At 38.3% G+C, this 13994-nt stretch overlaps 1 pseudogene; it reads right to left on the reverse strand.

Annotated features, from left to right (window-relative positions):
• Positions 1 to 855: 855 nt before the first annotated feature.
• On the reverse strand, positions 856 to 6196 carry LOC120152338 (annotated as a pseudogene).
• Between the last annotated feature and the right edge of the window lie 7798 nt (positions 6197 to 13994).

The following is a 13994-nucleotide window of genomic DNA, read 5'->3' on the forward strand; positions in this document are numbered from 1 at the left end:
AATCAACGAGATAATGTGTTGAAATTTTTTTTTCACGAGATAGTGTTCTCGCCAGATTAATTGTTCAGATGGGGTGATCTCTACAGTCCCCATATAGGTCGCCATGCACGCCCAGCGACCTACCAGGTCGCCATGCACGCCCAGCGACCTAGGTAAGTCGCCATGCAATCCATGCAGCCCCCAAAAGTCGCCATGCACGTCCCAACACGCTGGGCATCCGAGGCCATCCGAGAGCATCCGAGGCCATCCGAGAGCATCCGAGGCCATCCGAACGAGCTATGCGAGGGCATCCAAGGGCAACCGAGCGAGCTATGCGAGGGAATCCGAGCAACCGAGCGAGGGTAGGTCGCCATGCACTCCGGGCGACCTACCCTCGCTCGGTTGCCCTCGGATTCCCTCACATAGCTCGCTCGGATGCCCTCGCATAGCTCGTTCGGATGGCCTCGGTCGGATGGTCTCGGATGCCCAGCGTGTTGGGGCGTGCATGGCGACCTGGTAGGTCGCTGGGCGTGCATGGCGACCTACCCCCAGAGACGTGGGACTGTAGAGATCACCCTATCTGAGCAATTAATCTGGCGAGTGCACTATCTCGTGAAAAAAAAATTCAACGCATTATCTCGTTGATTTTGCCGGCTAAAAATTATACCACAAACCCTAAACCACAAATCTTTTAATTTAATTTTCTTTTAATAATTTTAATAAAATAATAATTAAAAGATGTCACGTCATAGAAAATATTGATGATATGAGTTAGAGTAAATGTTAATAATATCAATTAGAATAATTAAAATATGAGTAATTTGAAAGTTAAGTGTTTAAATTAAAAAAAATAAACTTCAATAAAATATGGGTTTCATTAATCAAACTGGACTTCATTTTTTTTTGCCAACAATTATTGTTTTAGTCAAATATTACAGCAAGGGCCCTGAAGAATAATATAGAACACATTGAAGGCCATGCCAAAAGCAAATACATAAGAGGATTGAATCCAGGGATTTAAACTTAAAGCTAGTTTTTAAACAAACCTTTTATATTTAGGATGCCTTCACTACTATAGGACTTCTTACATGGTGTACACCATCTGACCATATTAGCTGCCCATATACATATTCCTTGATTGCATCAGCTTTCTTAACTTTCAGGCTAACCTTGAATGTCTTCTTTTCACCAACCTTTTTGAACTTCAGTTTTCTTGGCTTAACAAACACTGATATCCCCATCGGTTTCCGCACTTGAGCTCTGTAAGTGCCTGGTGATCCTACATTCTTAACAGTCCTAGTCACTGTAATGGATCCAACGAGTTTAGGGATGGTGATTGAAGGGTAGTTGAAGTTGGCAAGACTGATTGAACCGTAGCACTTGTAGGGTTTCTGCGAGAACGCTGATATTAGTGTTTCGTTGTACCCCAATGTGCATAGAAACTTTAGGTAATCCTTGGCAGTTAAGTCGTAAATGAGTCCCGGATCCATAGCACGGTTTGGTTGTACATGTCCTGCTCCATAGCTGAATGGTCCGGCTTCGATGTATGATGCGTTTAGAATCGGCTCGTGTGAGTTATCCAACATGGTTGCTGCAACATTGGGGGAGAAACGGTTAGGGATTATTCTGCAATCATAATCCGAATGAAATTTTAAGAACCCGAAACTGAACGTTTAGTATTGTAGGAACAGGTTTCTTACCACTGGTCATAATAGCTGATTTGATTGCTGCAGGGCTCCACTTAGGATAAAGGGATTTAAGAAGGCCAACAATTCCTGAAACATGAGGACATGACATTGAAGTTCCGGATAAAGAGTTGAACTGAACTCGGCGCTTGTCGAAATCTTCATTTGTTGGCCCTTCTGCTCCCGTATAGGCAGCTATTATACTCACTCCTGGTGCAGTGATATCGGGCTGAATATAGAATGCAAAGTACAGTGTATCAGATCCAAGACGACGAAATAGTTGGGGAAAAAATGAAAAACTGTAGCTGCTAGTAGCAAGTACCTTGAGGATCTCAGGCGTGATGGTATTGGGACCCTTTGATGAAAATGCTGCCATGAAGGGGGCTGGCTTTGTGCCAATTTGAGTGGTTACGGGCGTAATATGAGCCATGGGATGCCTGTTCATATGTAGTTCGTGAATTCATGATACTATTGTCATATAAGCTCACTGAATGCATATGTTTATTGATTCTCACACTTACTTTGTTGATTGTATGTAAGCGAAAACTGCGAGACCATCGGTGTAGTTGATATGCGAAGCCGGGAGGAGATGAGTGTCAGCGATAATTTCATTCCCTGTGAGCTTGTTATTAGCAAGAATCATGCCAACAGCACCAGCCAGAGCTGCTTGCTCACCCTTGTCCACTCTAGCATTCAGCCCTCGAAGACAAACCAGGATCTTTCCTGTCGCCTTTTTAGGATCAATGGAACCAGCCTGGCACAATGTTCTGCATAATGTAGGCAAATCAGCATGTTTGTATGCATGTACGGAAGAGATCAACAGGAAAATACATATAATACAGACTGAAGTGTGTTAGAACAGTGGGTATAACTGAAACCAAGGTACCACTATTTAGAAGTGTTGTATCCTTACGCATTTTCAATCGATGCATTTGCCAACTTAGCATCTACTGCACTAATAAGTGGGAAGAACTTGCCTGGCAAAACTTTATCTGATAAACTTTGTCCCTTCAGAAATGAAATAAGTATTGATAAGTTCCAAGCATTTTACGAACCAACAATCTTAAGTTGTAGTTTGATTCCTCTCTGTTTTGGTGTTTAATTTTGTATTGCACTGGATACTTATGTTGCTACTCATTGTTCTATTTATATCTGATCTGCATTGGGACATATGTTCAACGATATTTATCATCTTCCTCAAATTTCCATTTGATTTTCAGTAACTAGACTTGAAGGTAGGGGGAATGTAACCTTGAAGCGCATATTGTTGCCAAGGACAACGATACTAGAAAACACCCTATCCATGGTGCTGGCTCCGACCGTGATCTGCCATGGTGCAATATTGGAGACAGTGCCATAAGCAGGTCCTGAATTTCCAGCCGAGCAGACCACAACAATCCCATGCTTAATAGCATGAAAAGAACCGATCGCGACACTGTCATTGAAGAAGGCAGTGGCTTCTCCTCCGAGTGACACAGACAGCACATCGACACCATCATGAATGGCCACATCAAAAGCTGCCAATATATCTGCATCAAAGCATTCATTTCCGGAAACCGGTGGCCAGCACACCTTGTATGCTGCTACTCTGGCTCTAGGCGATCCGCCTTTCGCGGTTCCTTTACCAAAGCCGAAAACACTTGCCTCGGGTACCATGTTACCTCCAGCAGTCGATAAGGTATGCGTTCCATGACCTTCTTTATCGCGCGGTGTATCGAAAGATGAGTTGAGTTTGCCACCGTAGCAGCATAGCCTTTGTTGAAATACCTTGCTCCAATTAGCTTCCTTTAAAAAGAAAATCCAGCAATTTAGGCACTAATACGGTTTAAAAATACATGGAAAAACATACTTTCATTACAAACAAATAAATTTTAATTCAGATACCGACACAAACCTAAACTACCTCCAGGATAAGAGACAATAGCTTTTTCCAGGATCGAAAAGACACCATAATAAGACAGTTGCAGGATAAAAGTAACATTTCAACCCAAAAGAAAAAAAGAGGAAAACAGATATGACCAATGACAGCAAGGGAATATCAGAAATTCAGAATTAGAGGAAGATGTTTTTGTATCAATATTTTATGCACTTGCAAGTTGCAAGTGTAGCAGTGCACGCATGCATGTGCCATACAAACAGCCAGAAGCTTTGTGTCATGCTCCATGTGCCCATCCATTCACTTACACAAGCCCAAGCATTGAGTCTTGGCCAGTGACACTTCGCCTCTAACGAGGAAAAATTAACCATAGTAAGGGATCTATAATATGTTGGCTTAACTCTTGTGTGTCTCAAAAGGTCTTTCTTTTTGGATTTGTAGAACAACAAGAACCCACATCTCAAGTATCCAATGGTTATCAAATTATACATATATCTATATATATATATATATATATATTATGGAAACATAAACAATTCTTTGCTGTCTTGCTTTATAGGTTTTTTTAATGCATTCGGAGGATCATATTCCGTACTCATATCTAGATAGGTGTTGAACCAAAGTGTTCATACAAAAGATTGAAAAGAAAATGACGTCATTGGAATTTTAAAACCTGTTTACGTGCCTCCAAGAGAAAGGTGACAACCCTTTTCTTATTGAGTTATTTCTGTGAAGTTTAGAATTTATATAACATTTTTTATTCCCAAACTCTCAGAGAAAGTGGTACCCTCAGCATGAAATTCCAAATGGTTATGCTTTTTATAGTTATTTTCTGATTTTGGTCCATCTCCACCACCAAATTGGAACTGGAGATTCCTATATACCTAAAATTACTCCTGCAGTCTGCACACATGACAGATTCTTTCTGGTTGAAAACGATGGACACATTAGGCCAATTAAGGGTTCATTAAGTGTTTCTGTTAAGGGCATTTTGCTTAACAAAAGAGACCACAACCACCTCTTAAAACTGGGTTCATGATAAAACCCATTAAAAGCATTTAAAAGCAAGTGGTTACCTGGGCAATTGGGCATAGTCCGCACTAAATTTCAAGGTGAAAGGACAAAATCAACAACATCATCCTTGGAAAAAGGTAAACCCACGGCCATGTGCGTGGGTGTAAAGGTGGGGGTAGGAGAAAGCAAATAATAAAAAAAACAGACCTGTTGCAGTGAAATCCGGCATCTTCGTGATTTTGACAAATTCCCTTCCACTTTGAAGGAATCGGTCCATACCCACCATCGCCGAAGCTTTTTGATTCAGGCCAAACACCTTAGAATGAAAAAGAAAATCCCCCATTCTTCAGCATGCGTTAAAGGCTATGAAAGTCAAAACCTTTACAAAAATACAAGCAAATATGGGCTATGCATCTTTGGTTTCTTATTTTGTACCACCACCACTTTTCAATCCTTATCCACCTACTGATTTCAGGGTTCCAAGCCAAGGTGTTTGATTTTCTTTTAAGAATTCTTATCAATGGAACAGCTCCATTATAGACGCATGGTTCGCAAAATAAGTAAAAAGAAAACTGAACGTCATGCATGAACATGGGGTGGGGCTAGTCAAATTGTTATTTTTTAGGCCAAATTGTTGTTTTTACATCATTATCTTAATTCCAACGTTATTGAAAACAAAACCTTTTTTTATTTTAATATGTTCAACTTTTCAAATTAAAAATTATTACTATGCTAGATCCAATCTGTATTCATTTATGCGTTTTGTGATATGGGGAAGAAGTTAACTCATAAAACAGACAAAAACTGGATTGAATAAATACTTAGATTCAAAGTGAAGCCGAAGAATCCGCGACCTGATCTAGTTAATTTATGCAATTATTATTACGAGAAAAAGTGTCTCACCAGTGTCAAGGTTTCCGACAATGGTATCTTCACCATATCTGGTTTTGTTCCAGATTGAGCTCGATGGAACGAAACCGTTTTGCTCCAAGCCAAGGAATTCCCAGGATCGAGTTGTGTGCAGTTTTCTTCCCTTGTTCAAGAACACTGAAACCACTTTAGGGTGCCCTGCCATTTGAGTTCAACACATTCTCACACAGTTTTAAAAAAAACAGTAGCTTCTGGGGAGAAATGAAGTGCAGCAATAAAAATGGAGTCTTACTTGCAATTTCAGCTGCTACTTCATCGTCTAAATTCGCAGCGAAACCATTGATGTGTCTTGTATAAGAGTAAAAGATAGCTTCTCGAGCATGCTCATGACTGAAAACAAATCATTCAAGATGTTAAAAAAAACTGAAGGCTTCAAATTTGTTTTACTTGATCAACAAACTCAGCTGAAAATCCCACCTTCCGAGGAATGTTCGAAGAAAATCGTAGTAAGAATCCGTGACAGCATCCAGATCAACTGATGAAGATTCGATTCCATGCGAATGTCCTCCCAAGTATACCACATAGGACTACATCAAACAAACATATGAAAATTTTCATCTTTATCTCATCTCACATCAATGGAAGAAGAAGAAGAAGAAAAAATGGTGCTTGAATCGAAAATGCTTACCCTTTTGGCGGCTAATGTGGGCGTCTGTAAGAGGGAGAAAACAATGAAGGTAACCAACCAAAGGGTAGCATTTGAAAGTCTCATTTGCATTGGCTGCTGCTTGCTTGCTCTGTATCACCTCTATGCTTCTTTTTCTTTATATAACAAGAAGAATGGAACAGGGAGTTTGGAGTTAAGATATTGTTTCCGAAATTATTAAAAGAAAATCATATAGTATCGATTTTCAGTCATAATATAAGCTTAATGTTGACTTTATTTAAGAAATAAATAAATGTCACTGCCATGTGGACTTTGACAACTGGATTTATTTTGAATTTAAATTTATTTTTAATGTGCATATAAAAAAATAATGTGTATACAGTGTATTTTGACCTTTATTGTATACAATGTGTATGCGGGAGATGACATAATTGACAATTATGAACTGACAAATTGAGAAAAATTGGGAGGGCAGGGTGGCCTTGGGTTTGGGGGTCAAGAGGGTTCGAGTCTGAGTCAGCTGGCCGTGTCCGTTGGGGCCATTTCAACACTTATATCTTTGGACAAGATGTTTTTGTTTTCTCGTCGGCCGTATTAACAAATTGTCTATATTCTTTTATTAAATAAAATTATTTTTTACGATTAAATTTTTTCAATCAAATTACTTCTAACTTGAACTAGTGCAATGTTTCATACCCTTTTCTTGGATGGAAGGAAATGGACAATGAAGATGGGGAATAGAAGTTGGAGGAAGAGCAAAACCCATGCTTATTTGTTTTCAGCAACTATTTTAATGGACATGAAGAAATTCCAAAGGCCTTAAAACCACCTTCCATTTGTCTATTTTAGATAGGATTGTCTTCCATATTTTTATAAGTAAAAATTTAAAGTAACTTGTTTATACAACCTAGTATATGGTCAAAAAAACGGTCCACAAGAGTTATTAAAAGAATTCGAGCTTTTCAAAATGATCCACAGGTCTCCCCTTTATTGTTTGCAGACGATAGTTTAATATTTCTTAAAAACTCGACAGTGCAGGCTAATCATATTAGACATGCTAGTGTTGCGGAAGACGGCTATCGGATAGAGAAAAAATGCAACTGATAATTTGAGAAAATAAAAATTGAAGATAAAAGAGACACAAAATTTACGTGGAAAACCCCTAAATAATATAGGGTAAAAACCACGGGCAACGGTAGAAGAATTTCACTATGAGAAAATAGGAATTACAACCTCTCTCGATCTACCAAGGAGAAAACAATGATAATTCTCTCTTAATAAAAAGGAGAAAACAACTCTCAAGAAACTCTCTAAATTCTCTCTAGTATTGGAAGAAAGCTAGAATGCTTTGGGATGGTTTTGAAGCTAAATGAGCTAGGGTATTTATAATTGAAGCCTTAAGGACTAATTTGTAAATACCCTAAAGTCCAATGAGTAAATGAGCTATTTTACCATTACGAAAGTCATGCCAATTGCACCACTTGCACCGAATTCATTAATGCAACGCGTTTTGCAATTTGACTTTGCAACAATCTCCCACTTGAAGATTTGATTGAAACAATCATATCTTCACACAATTCTTTCTACCTTGTACCTTTATGTTGCTTACGTTTCTGACAGGCCACAGGAGGATCGACACCAGGTAAATTTATCAGCATTGATTGCCTTCGTCATGAAATCTGCAATGTTGTCTTTGGTATGGATCTTCTGCATATCTACCGTTCCTTCTTCCACATTTTCATGAATGAAATGGTACTGAACTCGTATGTGCTTTGTCCTTGAATGAAATGCTGGATTCCTTGCTAGATGCAAGGCGCTTTGACTGTCACAAAATAGAGAGACATACTCTTGATTGTGCCCAAGCTCCTCCAATAGCATCTTCAGCCAAATTGCTTCTTTACTGGCTTGTGTAGCTACTACATATTCTGCTTCTGTTGTGGATGTAGCCACAACTGACTGCAACTTAGAAACCCAGCTTATAGCTCCATCAGCAACTTTAAACACATATCCTGTTGTAGATATGCTTTTATCCAAATCCCCTGCATAGTCAGAATCTACATACCCATTGATTAGTAAGTTTGATCCTCCGTAACATAATGCAACATTTGAGGTCCCTTTGATGTATTTCAGGATCCTCTTTACTGTATTCCAATGTTCTTTGCCTGGATTCGCCATGTACCGACTAACCACTCACACTGCTTGTGCAATGTCTGGTCTTGTGCATATCATAGCGAACATTAAACTTTCCACTGCTGATGCATACGGTACTCGAGACATCTCCATCCTCTCTTTTTCACTGCTAGGACTCATACTGGAGGATAATTTGAAGTTAATAGGAATAGGGGTAGAAATTGGCTTACAATCTTGCATGCTGAATCGTGACAAGATCTTCTTCAAGTAATTCTTTTGTGAAAGCTAAATCTTCATATTACTTCTGTCTCGGTGAATTTGCATCCCTAGAATCTTGTTTGATGATCCCAAGTCCTTCATTTCAAATTCCCTAGCCAGTTGTGCCTTCAATTCATCAATATGATCTTTGTTGGGTCCTACAACCTACATGTCATCCACATACAACAATAATATAACAAAATCGTTATCACCAGACCTCTTGAAATAAGCACAAGGGTCTGCATTAAGTTTGTTGTATCCAAGGCACATAATGAAGGAATCAAATCTCTTATACCAACACCTTGGCGCCTGCTTTAGACCGTACAGAGATTTGTTCAACCTGCAAACCAAGTTCTTCTTTTCTTTTTTTTTCAAAACCTTCAGGCTGGAGCATGTAAATCTATTCTTCAAGATTTCCATGAAGAAAAGCTGTTTTAACATCTAGCTGCTATAGATGTAAATTCAATGTAGCACACATTGCCAAGACTACTCGAACTGTTGTTAGTCGAACCACAGGAGAAAAAATTTCATTTAAATCAATACCTTCTTTCTGAGCATATCCTTTGACCACCAGTCTTGCACGATACATGTCGGAATCGTCTTTCGGTTGGGCCATAGAATTGGGCTTCGACTTAGAAAAAATGATTTGGAGTCGCCACCGACCATTTTAAAACGAATTTAGGTGGGTCGGACACCATCTTACCTGATATGCGTTGTACCAGAAACGTGTCGGGTTCGGGAGTCGGTTACGGTCAAGGAAGAATTAGCACCCCTGAACCGCCCTTTTGGTACCAATTAATTTACCGATTGTCTTAGTTGCGAAAATTTAAATTTAAAATTTAAATTCAAATTATTCGATCCGAATTACTTGCCTTTGATTTGGTGGAATTCTTCAAAAAACAAAAATGTTAGAAATGAAAACAATGAAATAAATATTTAAATAAATCGAAGTAAAAATATAATAAAAAATAATAACAACTCAACAGATAAAAACAACGAATAAAAAGGAAAAAAAAAAATATAATAATAAGAAAATAAATCAAAAAGGAGAAAAAGAAAATAAAATAAACCAAAGAGAAACTAAATTTATTGAATAATTCAAAATGAAAAGGATCAGATATGAATTAAACCCAATAACAAGAAGTGACTAAAACGAAAAAATTATGAATAATGCAATCAAAGTCAAATGTAAGCAAATGTGGTAAAATAAATGAACTAGGGACTTAAATATGAATTCTGAAATGTAAGTGTCGAAATCAAAGAAAAATCAAACTTCAAAAAGTGACTGCATAATGGGATTACAAACATACGAGGACTAAAATTGCCATTTACCCATGTCCAAAAATGCGCAGATGCCCCATAACGAAACGACGAGTTTTGGCTCATGTATAAGTACATGATACCAAGGCCAAACAGCCTAACTCTCTTCATTCTCACCAATAGCTCTCTCTCTACAAAAAGAGAGAACCTCCGGTTCTCTGGCTTCTCTCTACATCCGCCAGCCGGCCACCGCCCGCCGCCGCTCCGACCACCGGCGGTGGTGGCCGGAAAATCTAACCTACCCTCAAAATGCTTCTCTAGCCACCCTAAACATGATTCTGAACCCCAAAAACCTTGCCAATCAGTGTAGATCTAAACCGAAAGTCTCGTCCTTTACCTCTTCCGGCGAGACCTTTCACTTCCCCGGCGTTCTTGCTTCTCGCTTTGCTTGGCTCTTTGTTGTTTTTTGTATTTTTGTGTGTTTTTATGAGTTTTGTTTTGGCCTTTGGTTGTGTGGTGGGTTTTGGTTTTTGGTATTTTATGTTTGTGGTTGTTGTGGTGTTGCCTCGGTTGAGGTTTCTGTGTTGATGGATCTCCTATGTACCCTCTGTTGATGGTTTTTCGTGATGGTACTATGGTTTTCACCGTTGATGATGGTTTTTTTCTGTTGGTATCTGGGCTTGATGATGTTTGGTTGATACTTCCTCCCCGTGGGTTCTCTGTTAGCTCTCGTGGTTACGGTGGCTCTCCTTTTTTCTGTTCGGTGATCCCCCCTGTTGGTCTCACCAGGGGTTTTTATAGCCTCAGTGTTGGTTGCTTGGTCCCGAAATAAGGGCGCTCGTGGCCGTTGTGGCCAGTCACCCCGGGATGGGTCAGTCCCGGGGATCTCGGCCGGCCGTTGGCACTGTTGACCGTTTGGCTCCCTGATTTTACGGTGTGATGAGGGTTGAATAAAACCCTATTCTTTTACAACCTTGGCCGTTGATCTTCATCTTGATCCAACGGTTAAGAACTATACGACGCTGGACTTTGAGGAAACCCTAACTTACTATTGGGCTCATTATCAGACCTAAAATGAAATAAACAAAAAAGAAATGAATAAACAATAAAAATAATACATAAATAATAAAAATGAAATTAAAAAATATATAAATATATATACTCTATATGTTTTTAAAAAAAATTTAAAATCATATAACATACTTTCAAATAATATTTTAAAATTATATATTATATATATTTTTTAAAAATGTTTTCAAAATCATATATTATATAGTTTTCAAAATGTTTTAAAAACTATACATTATACATTTTCAAAATGTTTTTAAAAACCATATATTATATATATTTTAAAAATGTTTTTAAAAAAAATCATATTATATATATTTCAAAAAAAAAATTAAACTATATAATATATATATTTTTTTAAAATATTTTTTAAACCCATATATTATATATATTTTCAAAAATATTTTCAAAAACTATACACTTTTAAAAATATTTTCAAAAAACTATATTATATATTTTTAAAAAACATTTTCAAGGAAAAAAAGAAAAATATTTTTAAAAAAATCCGAACGAAAAATGAGTGTCTACAATACTCTCCACTTGATCCTCACAATTTCGCTTGATTTTGAAGACCCATTTGTTACCAATTGGCTTCTTTCCTTGTGGTAGTGGCACAAGGTCCCATGTATTATTTTTATGAAGGATTTCGATTTCTTCTTGCATCGCCATCATCCACAGTGAAGCATCTGAGTTGTTTATTGCCTCCTGATATGTTGATGGCTCACCGTCCTCTGTTAAAAGGCAGTATGCAATATTACCTTCTATAACATAATCTGAGTGCCAATTGGGATGTCTTCTCACACGATCTGATTGACGAAATTGTTGGAGCTTTAGAACTCTCTGGTTCTTGTTCATCATGTGATGGTTCTGCTTCAGAAGAATCTCCTTGTTCAACTTCATTTTCCACATGTATCTGTGTAGTCTCTGACTTTTTAGTGCTATCATCGTCTTCTTTTCTTTGTTGTTTATCCTCTACAAAGATAACATCTCTGCTGATGATCACTTTGCGGGCAGTGAGATCCCACAAGCGATACCCCTTTACACCATCAGTATACCCCAAGAATTTGCATTTCCTGGATTTTGAATCCAACTTTGAAATTTCTTGGGAGTTGTACATCACGTACACAATACTTCCAAATACATGGAGGTTTGAATAATCAGATTGTTTACCAGTCCACATCTTCATTGGTGTCTTTAGCTCTATTGCAGTTGATGGAGCTCGATTCACCAAATAACAGGCGGTATTGACTACTTCTGCCCAGAATGATTTTTCTAGGCATGCATCCCTCAACATTGCTCTTGTTCTTTCTAATAAGGTTCTGTTCATCTGCCCTGCCACTCCATTTTGTTGAGGAGTGTTCGCCACTGTGAATTGCCTTTTGATGCATTCCTTCATGCAAAAGTCATCAAATTCTTCACTTGTGTATTCTCCTCCATTATCTATTATGAAACACTTGATCTTATTTCCAGAATCAAGTTCCACCCGCGCTTTGAAGTTTTTGAAAGTTGAAAACACGTCCGACTTCTTTTTAATAGGGTACACCCCAACATCTCCTGGAGTAGTCATCAATAAATGAGACAAAATATTTTGCTCCGCCTAGGGATGTAACTGGTACTTGCCATACGTCAGAGTGAACCAATTCTAGAACACTTTTGCCTCTAAAATTTGACGTGTTAAATTTCAACCGGTGCTGCTTACTTGTTATGCAATGCTCACACAAAGGAAGTGATACATTTGTTAAGCCATGAAGTAGCTTTTGCTCCACAAGGACTTTCATTCCTTGTTCTAACATGTGTCCAAGTTTCTGATGCCATAGCATTGTAGAATCTGAACTACATGAGGCAACAGAGGCTTCTGCTTCTAGCAAAGTCTCTCCCTTCAGCATGTACAAGTTTGCTGCTATCTTTTCGCCTTTCAGCACCACAAGCGCTCCACGGAACACCTTCATGATTCCTTTCTGTGTTTCAATCTTGCTAGCATTATTATCCAACAATCTGTAGGATAATAAATTTTTCTTCAGGCCTTTCATGTGCCGCACATCTCGAACAACTTTAATTGTTCCATCATACATCTTCAATTTGATGGTTCCAACGCCAACGATCTCTAAGGCATGATCATTACAACTATACACAGATCCTCCTGAGACAGGTTCATAATGATGGAACCATTCTCTTCTTGAGGTCATGTGATATGTTGCTCCCGAATCAATGAGCCATATATCTGCAAATCGTTTTCTGCCTTCCACGGTGGTTGACGCTTCACAGCATAGAGCATCTCCATCATCTGAAGTGTTTGCGGTATTGCCTTGTGGATTGGAGTTTTTATTTAAACTCCAACAATCCTTCTTTAAGTGACCCTTCTTTCCACAGTTATAACACTTTAAATTCTTCTTGCTCCTTGACTTTGATCTACCATGTTTGTGACTGCTGCTTTGGCTACGTTCTGTTAATCTCCCTCTCATTGTTGTCGTCGTTGTCAATGCTTCTGCTTGTTGCATATTTACTTGTCTGTCTTCATTGTTCCTGCGCCGATTTTCTTCTTGTAGAACATCAGTTGTAACGTCATCGAAGACTATACTAGTGACATTACTGTTTGTCAAGTTGATGATGAGTTGATCATAGGAATCCGGTAGACTTTGAAGTAGAAGTTCAACACGTTCTTGTTCTCCTATTTTACAGCTTAAGTATGTAAGCTGAGAAAATAAAGTGTTTAGTGTATTTAAGTGTTCCGTCACTGAAGTAGATTCTGGCATACGGAGAGTGTACAATTTTCTCTTAAGGAAAATTTTATTGTGCAACGATGTGGCCTCGTACAATTTGGTGAGATGATCCCATATCTCCTTAGTTGTCTTCTTTTCCTCGATGCTTGACAATACTTCATCTGCTAATGCTAGATGAAAGTTTTCCATAGAATTCCCGTCCATTTCGATCCATTTGTTGTCATCTGTGAAATCCACTGGCCTTTCACTGATAGCTGCTAGACAACCGTCTTTCCTCAGGATAGCCTTCATCTTCAATTTCCACAATGAGAAATTTCTCCAATTGAATTTTTCAATATCAAATTTCGTTGACATAGCTTCTTTTACGGATAACTCCCACTATTTCACTATCGTGAATATTTTTCTGGAACCTTCAAAGAATGGGTAATAACTTCTTATTTTCTTATGTTGGAGGATCCACTTTTTGG

The sequence above is a fragment of the Hibiscus syriacus genome, unplaced genomic scaffold (genome assembly GCF_006381635.1).
Source record: "Hibiscus syriacus cultivar Baekdansim isolate YM2019G1 unplaced genomic scaffold, ASM638163v2 tig00111088_pilon, whole genome shotgun sequence".
Classification (NCBI taxonomy): domain Eukaryota; kingdom Viridiplantae; phylum Streptophyta; class Magnoliopsida; order Malvales; family Malvaceae; genus Hibiscus; species Hibiscus syriacus.